Below are 18,666 nucleotides of genomic sequence, written 5' to 3' on the forward strand. Positions count from 1 at the left end.
ATCGCGGGAGCTGGAGTAGTGTGATCGGGAGAGGGATATCGCGGGAGCTGGAGTAGTGTGATCGGGAGAGGGATATCGCGGGAGCTGGAGTAGTGTGATCGGGAGAGGGATATCGCGGGAGCTGGAGTAGTGTGATCGGGAGAGGGATATCGCGGGAGGTGGAGTGTGATCGGGAGAGGGATATCGCGGGAGGTGGAGTGTGATCGGGAGAGGGATATCGCGGGAGGTGGAGTGTGATCGGGAGAGGGATATCGCGGGAGCTGGAGTAGTGTGATCGGGAGAGGGATATCGCGGGAGGTGGAGTGTGATCGGGAGAGGGATATCGCGGGAGGTGGAGTGTGATCGGGAGAGGGATATCGCGGGAGGTGGAGTGTGATCGGGAGAGGGATATCGCGGGAGCTGGAGTAGTGTGATCGGGAGAGGGATATCGCGGGAGGTGGAGTGTGATCGGGAGAGGGATATCGCGGGAGCTGGAGTAGTGTGATCGGGAGAGGGATATCGCGGGAGGTGGAGCGCGATCGGGATATCGCGGTAGCTGGAGTAGAGTGATCGGGAGAGGGATATCGCGGGAGGTGGAGTGTGATCGGGAGAGGGATATCGCGGGAGCTGGAGTAGAGTGATCGGGAGAGGGATATCGCGGGAGGTGGAGTGTGATCGGGAGAGGGATATCGCGGGAGCTGGAGTAGTGTGATCGGGAGAGGGATATCGCGGGAGGTGGAGTAGTGTGATCGGGAGAGGGATATTGTGGGAGGTGGAGCGTGATCGGGAGAGGGATATCGCGGGAGGTGGAGTGTGATCGGGAGAGGGATATCGCGGGAGGTGGAGCGTGATCGGGAGAGGGATATCGCGGGAGCTGGAGTAGTGTGATCGGGAGAGGGATATCGCGGGAGGTGGAGTAGTGTGATCGGGAGAGGGATATCGCGGGAGGTGGAGTGTGATCGGGAGAGGGATATCGCGGGAGGTGGAGTGTGATCGGGAGAGGGATATCGCGGGAGCTGGAGTAGTGTGATCGGGAGAGGGATATCGCGGGAGGTGGAGTGTGATCGGGAGAGGGATATCGCGGGAGCTGGAGTAGTGTGATCGGGAGAGGGATATCGCGGGAGGTGGAGCGCGATCGGGATATCGCGGTAGCTGGAGTAGAGTGATCGGGAGAGGGATATCGCGGGAGGTGGAGTGTGATCGGGAGAGGGATATCGCGGGAGCTGGAGTAGAGTGATCGGGAGAGGGATATCGCGGGAGGTGGAGTGTGATCGGGAGAGGGATATCGCGGGAGCTGGAGTAGTGTGATCGGGAGAGGGATATCGCGGGAGGTGGAGTGTGATCGGGAGAGGGATATCGCGGGAGCTGGAGTAGAGTGATCGGGAGAGGGATATCGCGGGAGGTGGAGCGTGATCGGGAGAGGGATATCGCGGGAGCTGGAGTAGTGTGATCGGGAGAGGGATATCGCGGGAGGTGGAGTGTGATCGGGAGAGGGATATCGCGGGAGCTGGAGTAGAGTGATCGGGAGAGGGATATCGCGGGAGGTGGAGTGTGATCGGGAGAGGGATATCGCGGGAGCTGGAGTAGTGTGATCGGGAGAGGGATATTGTGGGAGGTGGAGCGTGATCGGGAGAGGGATATCGCGGGAGGTGGAGTGTGATCGGGAGAGGGATATCGCGGGAGGTGGAGCGTGATCGGGAGAGGGATATCGCGGGAGGTGGAGCGTGATCGGGAGAGGGATATCGCGGGAGGTGGAGCATGATCGGGAGAGGGATATCGCGGGAGGTGGAGCGTGATCGGGAGAGGGATATTGTGGGAGGTGGAGCGTGATCGGGAGAGGGATATCGCGGGAGGTGGAGCATGATCGGGAGAGGGATATCGCGGGAGGTGGAGCGCGATCGGGAGAGGGATATCGCGGGAGGTGGAGCGCGATCGGGAGAGGGATATTGTGGGAGGGATGGGTGAGTTGGAGCGCGATGAGAGAGATTTTATCGGCTCCTGGAGCGGCATTTATGGGTTAATGCTGAAATTAGTGGACCGTCAAAGCAAAAAATGTTGCAGGGTCCGTTTCATCCGCCCGGGAGCCGCTAAAATCTTGGCGGATCCGTAAAAAAATGGGTGGGACAGACGACCGTCAGTCAGGATCCGCCAATAATGTAAGTGTATGAGGGAAAAAACGGATGTGTGAATCAGGCCTAAGGTGCCGGAGATCGCGGTATGCGCTCAGTGCTTACACATACCGCGGTCGCCTGGGGGGGCGTCACTCTGTCTGGAGCCGGACTGCGCAGTCTATAAAGGCTTCGGACAGGGACGTTAGCCCGTTAATTATAGATATACCCCGGATCTGTCCACAGAGCTTCTCGGCCTCAGATTTATATTATTACTTTCCCACTGTAGAGCAGCAGGAACTACAGAACACAATGAGGGGTAAGATGGCTGTCAGTGCTCATCCTGCAGCTGCCGGACATCCACTGCTATGTCACTGACAGTCTGTGTGACTGCACATTGGGATCTATCACAGGCAGCCAATCACAGGACAGCTATGTGTCATGTGGGAGGAGCCCAGCCGCAAATCAGAGCCTTGCCAGTCACTCCCCATTTGTACTCACTGCTCTCGGCTCCTCCTCAGCTCCTCCCAGTCAGGCAGGAAGAAGGGAGCGAACAGCAGGGGAAAAAATTTTTTGTCTCAGCTCCCAGTGGTGAGCCGACTCCCGTCGGTCACATGAAAGAGCCGGCTCTTTGTCTCGGTTCGTTCATGAACGACACATCACTACAGTGCAGCCGCTCCGTCCCGGGTGTGCGCAGCTCGTGTTCTCTGGGGTCAGCCAGCAGCAGATTTCCGGTTCCCGCCATTCCGGTGAGATGACAGGAGGGTTTGTGGTGAATCTGTGAGAGGAGAGTGTGGGGGGAGATCAGAGCTGTTCCTGTGGAGGCTCCTGCTCCATGTGACTGCGGCTCCTCAGTGTTGGGGACGGGCAGCATTGTATGGGGGATGTGCAGCGTCTCCTCCTCCCCTCACGGCCCCCGCTGGAGGTGGAGTTACCACGGTGACCGTCCCCCGCTGGAGGTGGAGTTACCACGGTGACCGTCCCCCGCTGGCGGTGTAGATACCACAGTGACCGTCCCCCGCTGGAGGTGTAGTTACCACGGTGACCGTCCCCCGCTGGAGGTGTAGTTACCACGGTGACCGTCCCCCCGCTGGAGGTGGAGTTACCACGGTGACCGTCCCCCGCTGGCGGTGGAGTTATCACGGTGACCGTCCCCCGCTGGAGGTGGAGTTACCACGGTGACCGTCCCCCGCTGGAGGTGGAGTTACCACGGTGACCGTCCCCTGCTGGAGATGTAGCTACCACGGTGACCGTCCCCCGCTGGAGGTGTAGTTACCACGGTGACCGTCCCCCGCTGGAGGTGTAGTTACCACGGTGACCGTCCCCCGCTGGAGGTGTAGTTACCACGGTGACCGTCCTCCTACGAGGCTGATAATGAGCGGTCAGATCGGCGGAGGAGGCCGCGGTGGAGTTTTGTGGCTTTTCCTCCAGATTCTTCCTGATAAATGTTGATATTTGGGCAGAATTTAGTGATTGTCGTTCTCTCGCCCCCTGTGATTTCCATCTTCTCCTTCATCATGAAGACGCCGGCAGGACGAGATCCCTCCAGCTGATGCAGTGCTCAGTTTATTATTATTATTTACATAGCGCCATTAATTCCATGGTGCTGTACATGAGAAGGGGGCTACATACAAAGTTATAGATATCGTTAACCGTAAACAAATTTACAATGACAGACTGGTACAGAGGGGAGAGGACCCTGTCCTTGCGGACTTACATTCTACGGGATAGTGGGGAAGAGACAGAAGGTCGGGGGTGGTGAAGCAGCAGAATGGTCATTGCAGGCTGTAAGCTTTCCTGAAAAGATGGGTTTTCAGGTTCCATTTGAAGGATCCGAGGGTGGTAGATAATCGGACATGTTGAGGCATGGCATGCCAGAGGATAGGGGATATTCAGGAGAAATCTTGGAGGCGGTTGTGTGAGGAATGAATAAGTGTGGAGGAGAGTAGGAGGTCTTGGGAGGATCGAAGATTACGTGAGGGAAGATATTGGGAGATTAGTTCAGAGATACAGGGAGGGGAAAGGTTGTGGATGGCTTTGTAGGTCAGTGTTAGTAGTTTGAACTGGATTCGTTGGTGAATTGGGACCCAGTGAAGGGATTTGCAGAGGGGAGAGACAGGGGAGTAGCGAGGAGAGAGGTGGATTAGTCGGGCAGCAGAGTTAGCAGGGAGGCCACAGAGGAGACTGTTGCAGTAGTCAAGGCGGGAGATGATTAAGGCACGTACAAGAGTTTTTGTAGATTGAGGGCTGAGGGAGGGACGGATTCTGGAAATATTTTTGAGTTGGAGGTGACAGGAGGTGACAAGAGTTTGGACGTGTGGTTTGAAGGACAGGGAAGAGTCGAGAGTTACTCTGAGGCAGCGGATTTCAGGTGCGGGAGAGAGCGTGATGCCGTTTACCATAATAGATAGATCAGGTAGGGAAGATATGTGAGATGGAGGAAAGATAATGAGTTCAGTTTTGTCTACATTGAGTTTTAGGAAGCGAGAGGTGAAAAAGGAGGATATGTGTTATGAATGATCACAAAAAATGAAGACGAGCAGCATCCAAGCCAGGTGAAAAAACATATGAAATTTATTGCGCCATGTGATGGTCTAAACGTTGTATGTTCTCATGGCGCAATAAATTTCATATGTTTTTTCACCCGGATTGGATGCTGCTCTTCATTTTTTGTGACTGTTGATGTCCAACTAGGTCCCTGGACTTAGAGCGTGCATCCCTTGATCCTGGAAGTGCTGTCAGCCAATTTCTGCTTGCTATGTGTTATGAATGAGTCGCCGAGGAGGAAAAAACAAAAAGCAAGCTAAGCCCAGAAAACCGGAGAGGTTGGTAACTAGCGGATTGCAGACCACTGATCCTATACACAACAACTAGCAGTAGCCGTGGAGCATGCCTACGGTGGTCCTAGACACCTCGGCACAGCTGGAGAACTAGATAAGGCTAAAGAAAGAAAGAGGGAAAATCTAAACTGCCCCAGAGCAGACCCCAAAGCAATAGACAGCCCCCAACATGTATTGTCAGTGAAACGATGAAAACACAGACACAGGTAGAAAGATAGGCTGAGCAAACGATGGTGCCCTCGCTAACTAGAAAGGACAGGAAAGAAAAGATGAATCACGCAAAAAACCCTGCCAAAAAGAATGTCCAACACGTCTGATAGAAAAAGGCCCTGAAGTCGCTAGACTTCAAATCACTTTATCAGCACTCAGGTATATTCTGAAGACAGAGCAAAAGAGATCAACTGATCAGAGACAAAATGGGGATTCAGCCCAGTCCCAGCCAGGGCTGGCTGAACACAAAAACCAAATAAACCAGACAAAAACTCATATGAACAATAGTAGAGAAAACTTAGCTTTAGGAAGGCAGGAACCAAACTGGAAACCAGGAGCCAGAGTCAGGAAAAATCACCAGCAAGAAACTAGGGAGTCGGTTGCCTTAAATCCAATCAGAAACTCCTGATGTCCAATCGCAGTCCTCCTCCTCAGGTGGCCGGTCTCTGCCATTTAGATCAGCTTCATTACCTCCCTTCACCAACAGAGGGAGTCCAGATAGAGAACTCACTACTCCTCTGTCAGCACAGCCAGCTCCATAACCCTCACCAGAAGCCAGAGGCAAACCCGAAAATGAGCTCACAACAATATGGCTGATAGACCCTCCGGGATTCTGGACAGCAGAGAGGTGACATCTGGGCCAGAGAGGTAGATCTGAGTGTCATCTGCATACAGGTGGTACTGGAAGCCATGGGACTTTGAGTTGTCCTAGGCCAAGAGTATAGATGGAAAAAAGTAGCCCCAGGACAGAGCCTTGAGGGACTCCAACAGAGAGAGGGCGGGATGAGGAGGTAGTGTGGGAGTGGGACACGCTGAATGTGCGGTCAGAAAGGTATGAGGCAATCCAGGACAGGGCGAGGTCTTTGATGCCAAGGGAAGAAAGAATCTCTAGCAGTAGGCAGTGGTCAACTGTGTCAAAGGCAGAGGACAGGTCAAGAAGGAGGAGGATGGAGAACTGTCTGTTAGCTTTGGCTGTAAGTCATTAGCAATTTTGGTCAGGGCAGTTTCAGTGGAATGGTGGGGGCGGAAGCCAGATTGCAGGATGTCAAGGAGAAAGTTAGATGAGAGGTGGTAGGAAAGTTGAGCATGGACATGCTGTTCAAGGAGTTTGGAAGCAAACGGGAGCAGTAATATGGGGCGATGGCTGGGCAGAGCAGTTGGGTCAAGGTTTGATTTTTTTGAGGATGGGTGTTATGGTGGCATGTTTTAAAGGGAATCTGTCACCTGGTTTTGGCGGGCGATGAAAGCGAGATCTGTCCGATGGGCGGTGTTCCTGATGTGTGCCGCCTCCCCATCCTTGGCCGCCGTCCGCAGTTTTTTGAGGAATAGGAGTAGTTCTCCACCATTTGTTGCGCGTGCGCTAAGCATTCCCCAGAACACAGCAAAATACTTCCGGGGCTTAGTTAACCGGCGCATGCGCAGTCAGGCTTTTCGGCTTTGCCCGCAGTTGGGCAAAGCATACTGCTCGTGCGCTAGCCAAGAATGCTTAGCGCACGCATAACAAATGGCGGAGACCTACTCCTATTCCTCAAAAAACTGCGGACGATGGCCAAGGATGGGGAGGCGGCACACAACGGGAACATCGCCCATCGGACCGGACTGACCTCGTTTTCATCGCCTGCCAAAAGTAGGTGACAGATTCCCTTTAAGGCAGAGGGGAAGGTACCAGAAGTTAGGGATAACTTTGCAATGCATGAGAGGAGCGACTGAGTCTATGGCTGATGTGAGGGTGGCGTTGTAGAAAGCGATGGCACTGTCCGTGTTGTGGAGTGAAGATATGGAGGACAGAGGTAGAAGAGAGTCTGTGAATGTGTAGGTGTGCGAGGTTTCTGCGAGGATGTGCTAGTGGCTGGACATGGGGGGCAGGTGAGAAGGACAAGGATGAGAAGGTGCGTAGATGGTGGTCAGATAGGGGGAAGGGAGAGGTTATTATTATTATTATTTATTGTTATAGCGCCATTTATTCCATGGCGCTTTACATGTGAGGAGGGGTATACATAAAAACAAGTACAATAATCTTAAACAATACAAGTCATAACTGGTACAGGAGGAGAGAGGACCCTGCCCGCGAGGGCTCACAATCTTCAAGGGATGGGTGGTAATACAGTAGGCGAGGGTAGAGCTGGTCGTGCAGCGGTTTGGTCGATCGGTGGTTACTGCAGGTTATAGGCTTGTCGGAAGAGGTGGGTCTTCAGGCTCTTTTTGAAGGTTTCGATGGTAGGTGAGAGTCTGGTATGATGTGGTAGAGAGTTCCAGAGTAGGGGTGATGCGCGAGAGAAATCTTGTATGCGATTGTGGGAAGAGGAGATAAGAGGGGAGTAGAGAAGGAGATCTTGTGAGGATCGGAGGTTGCGTGCAGGAAAGTACCGGGAGACGAGGTCACAGATGTATGGAGGAGACAAGTTGTGGATGGCTTTGTATGTCATGGTTAGGGTTTTGTAATGGAGTCTCTGGGCAATTGGGAGCCAGTGAAGGGATTGACAGAGGGGAGAAGCTGGGGAATAGCGGGGGGACAGGTGGATTAGTCGGGCAGCAGAGTTTAGAATAGATTGGAGGGGTGCGAGAGTGTTTGAGGGGAGGCCGCAGAGCATGAGGTTGCAGTAGTCAAGGCGAGAGATGATGAGGGCATGGACTAGGGTTTTTGCAGATTCTTGGGTGAGGAATGAACGGATGCGTGAAATATTTTTGAGTTGAAGTCGATGTGTGAGGTTGTGAGATTAGATAGAGAACAGAGGTGGGTGAAGATGAGGTCTAATGTATGTCCATCTGTGCGGGTGGCTGAGGAGGACCACTGAGTAAGTCCAAAGGATGAGGTAAGTGATAGGAGTTTGGAGGCTGCTGGCTAGTGGGTGTCAATGGGGATGTTGAAGTCTCCCATGATGATGGTGGGGATGTCAGCAAAGAGAAAGTGGAGGAGCCAGGTGGAGAATTGGTCGACGAAGACAGTGGCTGAGCCCAGTGGTTGGTATATGACAGCCATTTGGAGATTAGAGGGAGAGTAAATACGGACACAGTGAACCTCGAAAGAAGAGAGGATATGAGAGGGTGGGGGTTGGATAGGGTTGAAGGAGCAGTTTTTAGAAAAGAGGAAACCCACTCCTCCACCTTGTCTGTTGCCAGGGAGAGGAGTGTGGGTAAAGTGGAGGCCGCCATAACTCAGTGCGGCCAGAGAGGCCGTGTCAGGGGGTGTCAGCCAGGTCTCAGTGAGGGCCAGGAAGGAAAGATTGCGGGAGGTAAAGAGGTTGTGGATCACGTGGAGCTTGTTGCAGATGGAGCGGGCTTTCTAAAGTGCTCCAGAAAGAGGGTGTGGGAGGGAGGGGGTCAATGGCACAGGTTTTAAGTGTGAGGGATTGCGGTAGTTTCTCTTAGTGTGAGAAAGATAGGGGTGAGGATTAGTGGGATGTATGAGGCGGGGGGGGGGGCAGGATTGGGGGGATATGTCACCAGCAGTGAGGAGAAGCAGAGAAAGGGAAAGCAGGTGGGTGAAAGAGAGTGATTGTCTTGTATTATATTTTAGTAGGAGAGATCTGAGGTTAAGGAGTATGTCTGCAGATGAAGAGAGGGGGGAGATTGTTATTTGGTTCAAGGCTGCAGGGGTTTGGGGATAGCGAAGGAGAGTGAAGATTAGTGGAGCAAAAACGGTGATAGCAAATGTGAGCATGGTTGAAGAGGAAGGTAAGAAAGAAAAAAAGCAAGTAAAGTAAGAATGCAGTGGTTAGTCTGACTGATTTCTGGACTATTTCTGGTATATTTCGTTATCTCGCCCCCTGTGATTTCCGTCTTCTCCTTCATCATGAAGCCGCCGGCAGGACGAGATCCCTCCAGCTGATCCAGTGCTCATCCCTCCTTCTCCTGAATGACCCCCGAGGATGGATGAGGACAGGGATGAGACCACCAGGAGATTATTCCACTGCGCCCTGGAGATCATCTCCCTGCTGAGCGGAGAGGTAACTCCTCTACATTTCTATCAGCTTTATTGTGTGATGTGACGAGTCCGACACCGGGAAGAGGAAATCCAGAATAGGAGAGAAGGATTCTTTACTGTAAGAGCAGGGATACTTGGGAGCTCTCTGCCCGGAGGAATTGTCATGGGGATTCCCTGTAAGAGCTGTAGAGGGGCCGAGATGTCTGTCCGGAGTGTAATAATATTCCCAGTTATGGCCCCAGATTACTGCAGACGGTTATTGATCCCGGGATTTCTACTGATTGTCAGATCTGGAGTCGGGAAGGAATTCTTCTCCCTAAGTGTCTCTCTCCATACACAGGATTACACAAAAGTGAGGAAGACACCGGGGGACTGTGTGACTCCCATCATCCATCTCCAGGAGTCAGGAGGGCGGAGCCCGGGCCCCATCACAGAGCCTCCCCCGCACTCCCCGATACATGAGAGGAACAAGAAGATCCTGGAGCTCAGCAACAAGATGATCGAGCTGCTGAGCGGAGAGGTGACTGCTGGGACATTATACAGGACGGCACTGGAGGATTCTGGGTGATGAGCGGAGAGGTGACTGCTGGGACATTATACAGGACGGCACTGGAGGATTCTGTGTGATGAGCGGAGAGGTGACTGCTGGGACATTATACAGGACGGCACTGGAGGATTCTGGGTGATGAGCGGAGAGGTGACTGCTGGGACATAATACAGGACGACACTGGAGGATTCTGGGTGATGAGCGGAGAGGTGACTGCTGGGACATTATACAGGACGACACTGGAGGATTCTGGGTGATGAGCGGAGAGGTGACTGCTGGGACATTATACAGGACGGCACTGGAGGATTCTGGGTGATGAGCGGAGAGGAGACTGCTGGGACATTATACAGGATGGCACTGGAGGATTCTGGGTGATGAGAGGAGAGGTGACTGCTGGGACATTACAAAGGACGGCACTGGAGGATTCTGGGTGATGAGAGGAGAGGTGACTGCTGGGACATTATACAGGACGGCACTGGAGGATTCTGGGTGATGAGAGGAGAGGTGACTGCTGGGACATTATACAGGACGGCACTGGAGGATTCTGGGTGATGAGCGGAGAGGTGACTGCTGGGACATTATACAGGACGGCACTGGAGGATTCTGGGTGATGAGAGGAGAGGTGACTGCTGGGACATTATACAGGAGGGCACTTGAGGATTCTGGGTGATGAGCGGAGAGGTGACTGCTGGGACATTATACAGGACGGCACTGGAGGATTCTGGTTGATGAGAGGAGAGGTGACTGCTGGGACATTATACAGGATGGCACTGGAGGATTCTGGGTGATGAGAGGTGACTGCTGGGACATTATACAGGATGGCACTGGAGGATTCTGGGTGATGACCGGAGAGGTGGCTGCTGGGACATTATACAGGAGGGCACTTGAGGATTCTGGTTGATGAGAGGAGAGGTGACTGCTGGGACATTATACAGGACGGCACTGGAGGATTCTGGGTGATGACCGGAGAGGTGACTGCTGGGACATTATACAGGAGGGAACTGGAGGATTCTGGGTGATGAGAGGAGAGGAGACTGCTGGGACATTATACAGGACGGCACTGGAGGATTCTGGGTGATGAGCGGAGAGGTGACTGCTGGGACATTATACAGGAGGGCACTGGAGGATTCTGAGTGATGAGCCGAGAGGTGACTGCTGGGACATTATACAGGAGTGCACTGAGGGATTCTGGGTGATGAGCGGAGAGGTGACTGCTGGTACATTATACAGGACGGCACTGGAGGATTCTGGGTGATGAGCGAAGAGGTGACTGCTGGGACATTATACAGGGCGGCACTGGAGGATTCTGGGTGATGATCGGAGAGGTGACTGCTGGGACATTATACAGGACGGCACTGGAGGATTCTGGGTGATGAGCGGAGATGTGACTGCTGGGACATTATACAGGACGGCACTGGAGGATTCTGGGTGATAAGCGGAGAGGTGACTGCTGGGACACTATACAGGACGGCACTGGAAGATTCTGGGTGATGAGCGGAGAGGTGACTGCTGGGACATTATACAGGACGACACTGGAGGATTCTGGGTGATGAGCGGAGAGGTGACTGCTGGGACATTACACAGGATGGCACTGGAGGATTCTGGGTGATGAGAGGAGAGGTGACTGCTGGGACATTACACAGGATGGCACTGGAGGATTCTGGGTGATGAGAGGAGAGGTGACTGCTGGGACATACAGGATGACACTGGAGGATTCTGGGTGATGAGAGGAGAGGCGACTGCTGGGACATTATACAGCATGGCACTGGAGGATTCTGGGTGATGAGAGGAGAGGTGACTGCTGGGACATTATACAGGATGGCACTGGAGGATTCTGGGTGATGAGCCGAGAGGTGACTGCTGGGACATTATACAGGACGGCACTGGAGGATTCTGGGTGATGAGCGGAGAGGTGACTGCTGGGACATTACACAGGATGGCACTGGAGGATTCTGGGTGATGAGAGGAGAGGTGACTGCTGGGACATTATACAGGACGACACTGGAAGATTCTGGGTGATGAGCGGAGAGGTGACTGCTGGGACATTATACAGGACGACACTGGAGGATTCTGGGTGATGAGCGGAGAGGTGACTGCTGGGACATTACACAGGATGGCACTGGAGGATTCTGGGTGATGAGAGGAGAGGTGACTGCTGGGACATTACACAGGATGGCACTGGAGGATTCTGGGTGATGAGAGGAGAGGTGACTGCTGGGACATTATACAGGATGACACTGGAGGATTCTGGGTGATGAGAGGAGAGGCGACTGCTGGGACATTATACAGCATGGCACTGGAGGATTCTGGGTGATGAGAGGAGAGGCGACTGCTGGGACATTATACAGGACGACACTGGAGGATTCTGGGTGATGAGCCGAGAGGTGACTGCTGGGACATTATACAGGACGGCACTGGAGGATTCTGGGTGATGAGCGGAGAGGTGACTGCTGGGACATTACACAGGATGGCACTGGAGGATTCTGGGTGATGAGAGGAGAGGTGACTGCTGGGACATTACACAGGATGGCACTGGAGGATTCTGGGTGATGAGCGGAGAGGTGACTGCTGGGACATTATACAGGACGGCACTGGAGGATTCTGGGTGACGAGTGGAGAGGTGACTGCTTGGACATTATACAGGACGGCACTGGAGGATTCTGGGTGACGAGGGGAGAGGTGACTGCTGGGACATTATACAGGACGGCACTGGAGGATTCTGGGTGACGAGCGGAGAGGTGACTGCTGGGACATTATACAGGACGGCACTGGAGGATTCTGGGTGACGAGCGAAGAGGTGACTGCTGGGACATTATACAGGATGGCACTGGAGGATTCTGGGTGATGAGAGGAGAGGTGACTGCTGGGACATTATACAGGAGGGCACTTGAGGATTCTGGGTGATGAGCGGAGAGGTGACTGCTGGGACATTATACAGGACGGCACTGGAGGATTCTGGGTGACGAGTGGAGAGGTGACTGCTGGGACATTATACAGGACGGCACTGGAGGATTCTGGGTGACGAGCGAAGAGGTGACTGCTGGGACATTATACAGGACGGCACTGGAGGATTCTGGGTGATGAGAGGAGAGGTGACTGCTGGGACATTATACAGGAGGGCACTTGAGGATTCTGGGTGATGAGCGGAGAGGTGACTGCTGGGACGTTATACAGGGCGGCACTGGAGGATTCTGGGTGACGAGTGGAGAGGTGACTGCTGGGACATTATACAGGACGGCACTGGAGGATTCTGGGTGACGAGTGGAGAGGTGACTGCTGGGACATTATACAGGACGGCACTGGAGGATTCTGGGTGACGAGCGAAGAGGTGACTGCTGGGACATTATACAGGACGGCACTGGAGGATTCTGGGTGATGAGAGGAGAGGTGACTGCTGGGACATTATACAGGAGGGCACTTGAGGATTCTGGGTGATGAGCGGAGAGGTGACTGCTGGGACATTATACAGGACGGCACTGGAGGATTCTGGGTGATGAGAGGAGAGGTGACTGCTGGGACATTATACAGGAGGGCACTTGAGGATTCTGGGTGATGAGCGGAGAGGTGACTGCTGGGACATTATACAGGATGGCACTGGAGGATTCTGGGTGATGAGAGGGACTGCTGGGACATTATACAGGATGGCACTGGAGGATTCTGGGTGATGACCGGAGAGGTGACTGCTGGGACATTATACAGGACGGCACTGGAGGATTCTGGGTGATGAGCGGAGAGGTGACTGCTGGGACATTATACAGGATGGCACTGGAGGATTCTGGGTGATGAGAGGAGAGGTGACTGCTGGGACATTATACAGGATGGCACTGGAGGATTCTGGGTGATGAGAGGTGACTGCTGGGACATTATACAGGATGGCACTGGAGGATTCTGGGTGATGACCGGAGAGGTGACTGCTGGGACATTATACAGGAGGGCACTGGAGGATTCTGGGTGATGACCGGAGAGGTGACTGCTGGGACATTATACAGGACAGCACTGGAGGATTCTGGGTGATGAGAGGAGAGGAGACTGCTGGGACATTATACAGGACGGCACTGGAGGATTCTGGGTGATGAGCGGAGAGGTGACTGCTGGGACATTATACAGGACGGCACTGGAGGATTCTGGGTGATGAGCGAAGAGGTGACTGCTGGGACATTATACAGGACTGGAGGATTCTGGGTGATGAGCGGAGAGATGACTGCTGGGACATTATACAGGGCGGCACTGGAGGATTCTGGGTGATGAGCGGAGAGGCGACTGCTGGGACATTATACAGGATGGCACTGGAGGATTCTGGGTGATGAGAGGAGAGGTGACTGCTGGGACATTATACAGGACGGCACTGGAGGATTCTGGGTGATGAGCGGAGAGGTGACTGCTGGGACATTATACAGGACGGCACTGGAGGATTCTGGGTGATGAGCGGAGAGGCGACTGCTGGGACATTATACAGGACGGCACTGGAGGATTCTGGGTGATGAGAGGAGAGGTGACTGCTGGGACATTATACAGGACGGCACTGGAGGATTCTGGGTGATGAGCGGAGAGGCGACTGCTGGGACATTATACAGGACAGCACTGGAGGATTCTGGGTGATGAGAGGAGAGGTGACTGCTGGGACATTATACAGGACGGCACTGGAGGATTCTGGGTGATGAGCGGAGAGGTGACTGCTGGGACATTATACAGGACTGGAGGATTCTGGGTGATGAGCGGAGAGATGACTGCTGGGACATTATACAGGGCGGCACTGGAGGATTCTGGGTGATGAGCGGAGAGGCGACTGCTGGGACATTATGCAGGACGGCACTGGAGGATTCTGGGTGATGAGCGGAGAGGTGACTGCTGGGACATTATACAGGAGTGCACTGGGGGATTCTGGGTGATGAGCGGAGAGGCGACTGCTGGGATATTATACAGGACGGCACTGGAGGATTCTGGGTGATGAGCGGAGAGGTGACTGCTGGGACATTATACAGGACGGCACTGGAGGATTCTGGGTGATGAGCGAAGAGGTGACTGCTGGGACATTATACAGGACTGGAGGATTCTGGGTGATGAGCGGAGAGATGACTGCTGGGACATTATACAGGGCGGCACTGGAGGATTCTGGGTGATGAGCGGAGAGGTGACTGCTGGGACATTATACAGGGCGGCACTGGAGGATTCTGGGTGATGAGCGAAGAGGTGACTGCTGGGACATTATACAGGACTGGAGGATTCTGGGTGATGAGCGGAGAGATGACTGCTGGGACATTATACAGGACGGCACTGGAGGATTCTGGGTGATGAGCGGAGAGGTGACTGCTGGGACATTATACAGGGCGGCACTGGAGGATTCTGGGTGATGAGCGGAGAGGCGACTGCTGGGATATTATACAGGACGGCACTGGAGGATTCTGGGTGATGAGCTGAGAGGTGACTGCTGGGACATTATACAGGACGGCACTGGAGGATTCTGGGTGATGAGAGGAGAGGTGACTGCTGGGATATTATACAGGATGGCACTGGAGGATTCTGGGTGATGAGAGGAGAGGTGACTGCTGGGACATTATACAGGACGGCACTGGAGGATTCTGGGTGATGAGCGGAGAGGTGACTGCTGGGACATTACACAGGATGGCACTGGAGGATTCTGGGTGATGAGAGGAGAGCTGACTGCTGGGACATTATACAGGACGGCACTGGAGGATTCTGGGTGATGAGCGGAGAGGTGACTGCTGAGACATTATACAGGACGGCTCTGGAGGATTCTGGGTGATGAGCGGAGAGGTGACTGCTGGGACATTACACAGGATGGCACTGGAGGATTCTGGGTGATGAGCGGAGAGGTGACTGCTGGGACATTATACAGGATGGCACTGGAGGATTCTGGGTGATGAGAGGAGAGGTGACTGCTGGGACATTATACAGGACGGCACTGGAGGATTCTGGGTGATGAGCGGAGAGGTGACTGCTGGGACATTACACAGGATGGCACTGGAGGATTCTGGGTGATGAGAGGAGAGGTGACTGCTGGGACATTATACAGGATGGCACTGGAGGATTCTGGGTGATGAGCGGAGAGGTGACTGCTGGGACATTATACAGGACGGCACTGGAGGATTCTTGGTGATGAGCGGAGAGGTGACTGCTGGGACATTATACAGGATGGCACTGGAGGATTCTGGGTAATGAGAGGAGAGGTGACTACTGGGACATTATACAGGACGGCACTGGAGGATTCTGGGTGATGAGCGGAGAGGAGACTGCTGGGACATTATACAGGACAGCACTGGAGGATTCTGGGTGATGAGCGGAGAGGTGACTACTGGGACATTATACAGGATGGCACTGGAGGATTCTGGGTAATGAGAGGAGAGGTGACTACTGGGACATTATACAGGACGGCACTGGAGGATTCTGGGTAATGAGCGGAGAGGTGACTGCTGGGACATTATACAGGACAGCACTGGAGGATTCTGGGTGATGAGCGGAGAGGTGACTGCTGGGACATTATACAGGACGGCACTGGAGAATTCTGGGTGATGAGAGGAGAGGTGACTGCTGGGACATTATACAGGACGGCACTGGAGGATTCTGGGTGATGAGCGGAGAGGTGACTGCTGGGACATTATACAGGACGGCACTGGAGGATTCTGGGTGATGAGCGGAGAGGTGACTGCTGGGACATTATACAGGACGGCACTGGGGGATTCTGGGTGATGAGCAGAGAGGTTCCTGCTGGGACATTATACAGCACTGGAGGATTCTGGGTGATGAGCGGAGAGGTGACTGCTGGGACATTATTCAGGATGGCACTGGAGGATTCTGGGTGATGAGCGGAGAGGTGACTGCTGGGACATTATACAGGACGGCACTGGAGGATTCTGGGTGGTGATGGTGTCGTTGTTGTCAGGTTCCTATAAGGTGTCAGGACGTCGCTGTCTATCTCTCCATGGAGGAGTGGGAGTATCTAGAAGGACACCAGGATCGGTACCAGGATGTGATGATGGAGGAGCGCCGGCCTCTTACACCACGAGGTGAGAAGTAAGATGAAGTTATAGCTCGCAGAATAAAGCGATACAAAAATACTTATCTTTTTCTATAAAATTGTTTTTATTATATAAAAGCGGCAAGACATAAAAAATGATATAAACGAGGTAGTGCTGTAATCGTACTGACCCGAAGAGTAAAACCACTTTATCAATTTTACCACATGTGTAACGGTGTAAACACCCCAACCCCCCCCCCCCCCAAAAAAGAAATTCATGAATTGCTGGTTTTTGTTCATTCTGTCTGCCAATAATCAGAATGAAAAGCGATCAAAAAATTCCATTTGCCCGAAAATGGTTCCGATAAAAACATCAACACTTCCCGAAAAAACAAGACCTCACATGAGTCTGAATATGGAAAAATTATAGCTCTTAAAATATGGCGATGCAAAAATGAGTATTTGCAATAAGTAGTGTCTTTTAGGCCTCATTCTCACGTCAGTGTTTGGTCAGCATTTTTCAGCAGTTTTTATATGCCAAAACCAGGCGAGGACCTTACAGAGGAAAGCTATATTTGAAAGACTGACACCTGTTCTGTGTTTTGGCGACTCTCCTGGTTTTGGCATACAAATACTGATGTGTGAATGAGGCCGAAGTGTGTGACAGCAGCCAAACATAAAATCCCAATATAAATCTGGTATCACTGTTATTGCACCGACCCGAAGAATAAAGTTGTCGAATCACTTATACCGCACGAGGAACGGCGTAAAGAATAATTAAAACCAATTCTTCATCTGTTTTTTTTTTTTTCACTTTGCCTCCCAAAGATCGCAGTAAGGCTCAGCACATATTTATCCTGTGCGCTAAGCTGAGCACTTACTTTTGAGTTTCCGTGTAAATCTCTGAAATACGCCCCCCTTTTGTCTGAGCCCCAGTGTGCCTATGTAAGATATCAAGCAGGAACGCAGGATGCAGTGATGGTACGCAGGCAACAGAGCAAGGGTTAACAGGATTTATTTACAGGGGAAATACTCCACGCAGGGAGGTGTAGAGTTAAACAATATTAAAGGTACTGTACGATATAACGGTTCAAATATTAGTAAAAGAATAAGGAAGTCCTGGCTCTGCAGCGTCTGCTGCGTACTCAGTAGCGCTGACAACGGCGGGCGCTGCGCCTCCTCCTGGCGGACGCTGTAGACGTTGGTCCATCTTCTATTGACAGTGGTTGGTCTCCGGCACCTTCCACTGCCCCTTGTCCATATATTAATGTGGCAAATTAAAGGCACGGACCACAGTCCTGTATGGGCCCAGCGTGGCTCTCCAACTATTTCCACTAGTAACGTCCAGTCAAAAATGTCAGGACAACTATCTACTGACCCAGTCAGGGCGCAAGTATCACTCTGGTCCCCGCTGTGGGCGACGGCGGAATCTGGTCTGCGTGGCACTGCTCCGTGTGCACGACTCTGCACTGCTCCGTACGACTCGGCTCTCTCTGGCTTGGCTCCGCACTCTCTGGTTTGGTGGCACACGGCTCCGCACTTTCTGGCTCGGTTGCACACGGCTCTACACTTTCTGGCTCGGTTGCACACGGCTCCGCACTTTCTGGCTCTGTGGCACACGGCTCCGCACTCTGGCTCGGTGGCACACGGCTCCGCACTCTCTGGCTCGGTGGCACACGGCTCCGCACTCTCTGGCTCGGTGGCACACGGCTCCGCACTCTCTGGCTCGGTGGCACACGGCTCTGCACTCTCTGGCTCGGTGGCACACGGCTCCGCACTCTCTGGCTCGGTGGCACACGGCTCCGCACTCTCTGGCTCGGTGGCACACGGCTCCGCACTCTCTGGCTCGGTGGCACACGGCTCCGCACTCTCTGGCTCGGTGGCACACGGCTCCGCACTCTCTGGCTCGGTGGCACACGGCTCCGCACTCTCTGGCTCGGTGGCACACGGCTACTCTCAGTACAGTGGTCCCGGTCTCTCTCCTCAGGTGCAGCACTGCCCTGGTACGCTCCGGTGAGGAAGGGGGGACCCGTGCGCACTGCTCACCAGTCTCCTGCGCGCTGCTCTCTGCGCTGTTCCCC

At 53.4% G+C, this 18,666-nt stretch overlaps 1 pseudogene; it reads left to right on the top strand.

Moving 5' to 3' along the window:
* The first annotated feature begins 2,617 nt into the window (after positions 1–2,617).
* Positions 2,618–18,666, top strand: part of LOC141054897 (uncharacterized) — a 65,323-nt pseudogene continuing 49,274 nt past the window's right edge.

The sequence above is a fragment of the Dendrobates tinctorius genome, unplaced genomic scaffold, assembly GCF_039654945.1.
Source record: "Dendrobates tinctorius isolate UK_male_01 unplaced genomic scaffold, ASM3965494v1 ptg000180l, whole genome shotgun sequence".
Lineage (NCBI taxonomy): Eukaryota > Metazoa > Chordata > Amphibia > Anura > Dendrobatidae > Dendrobates > Dendrobates tinctorius.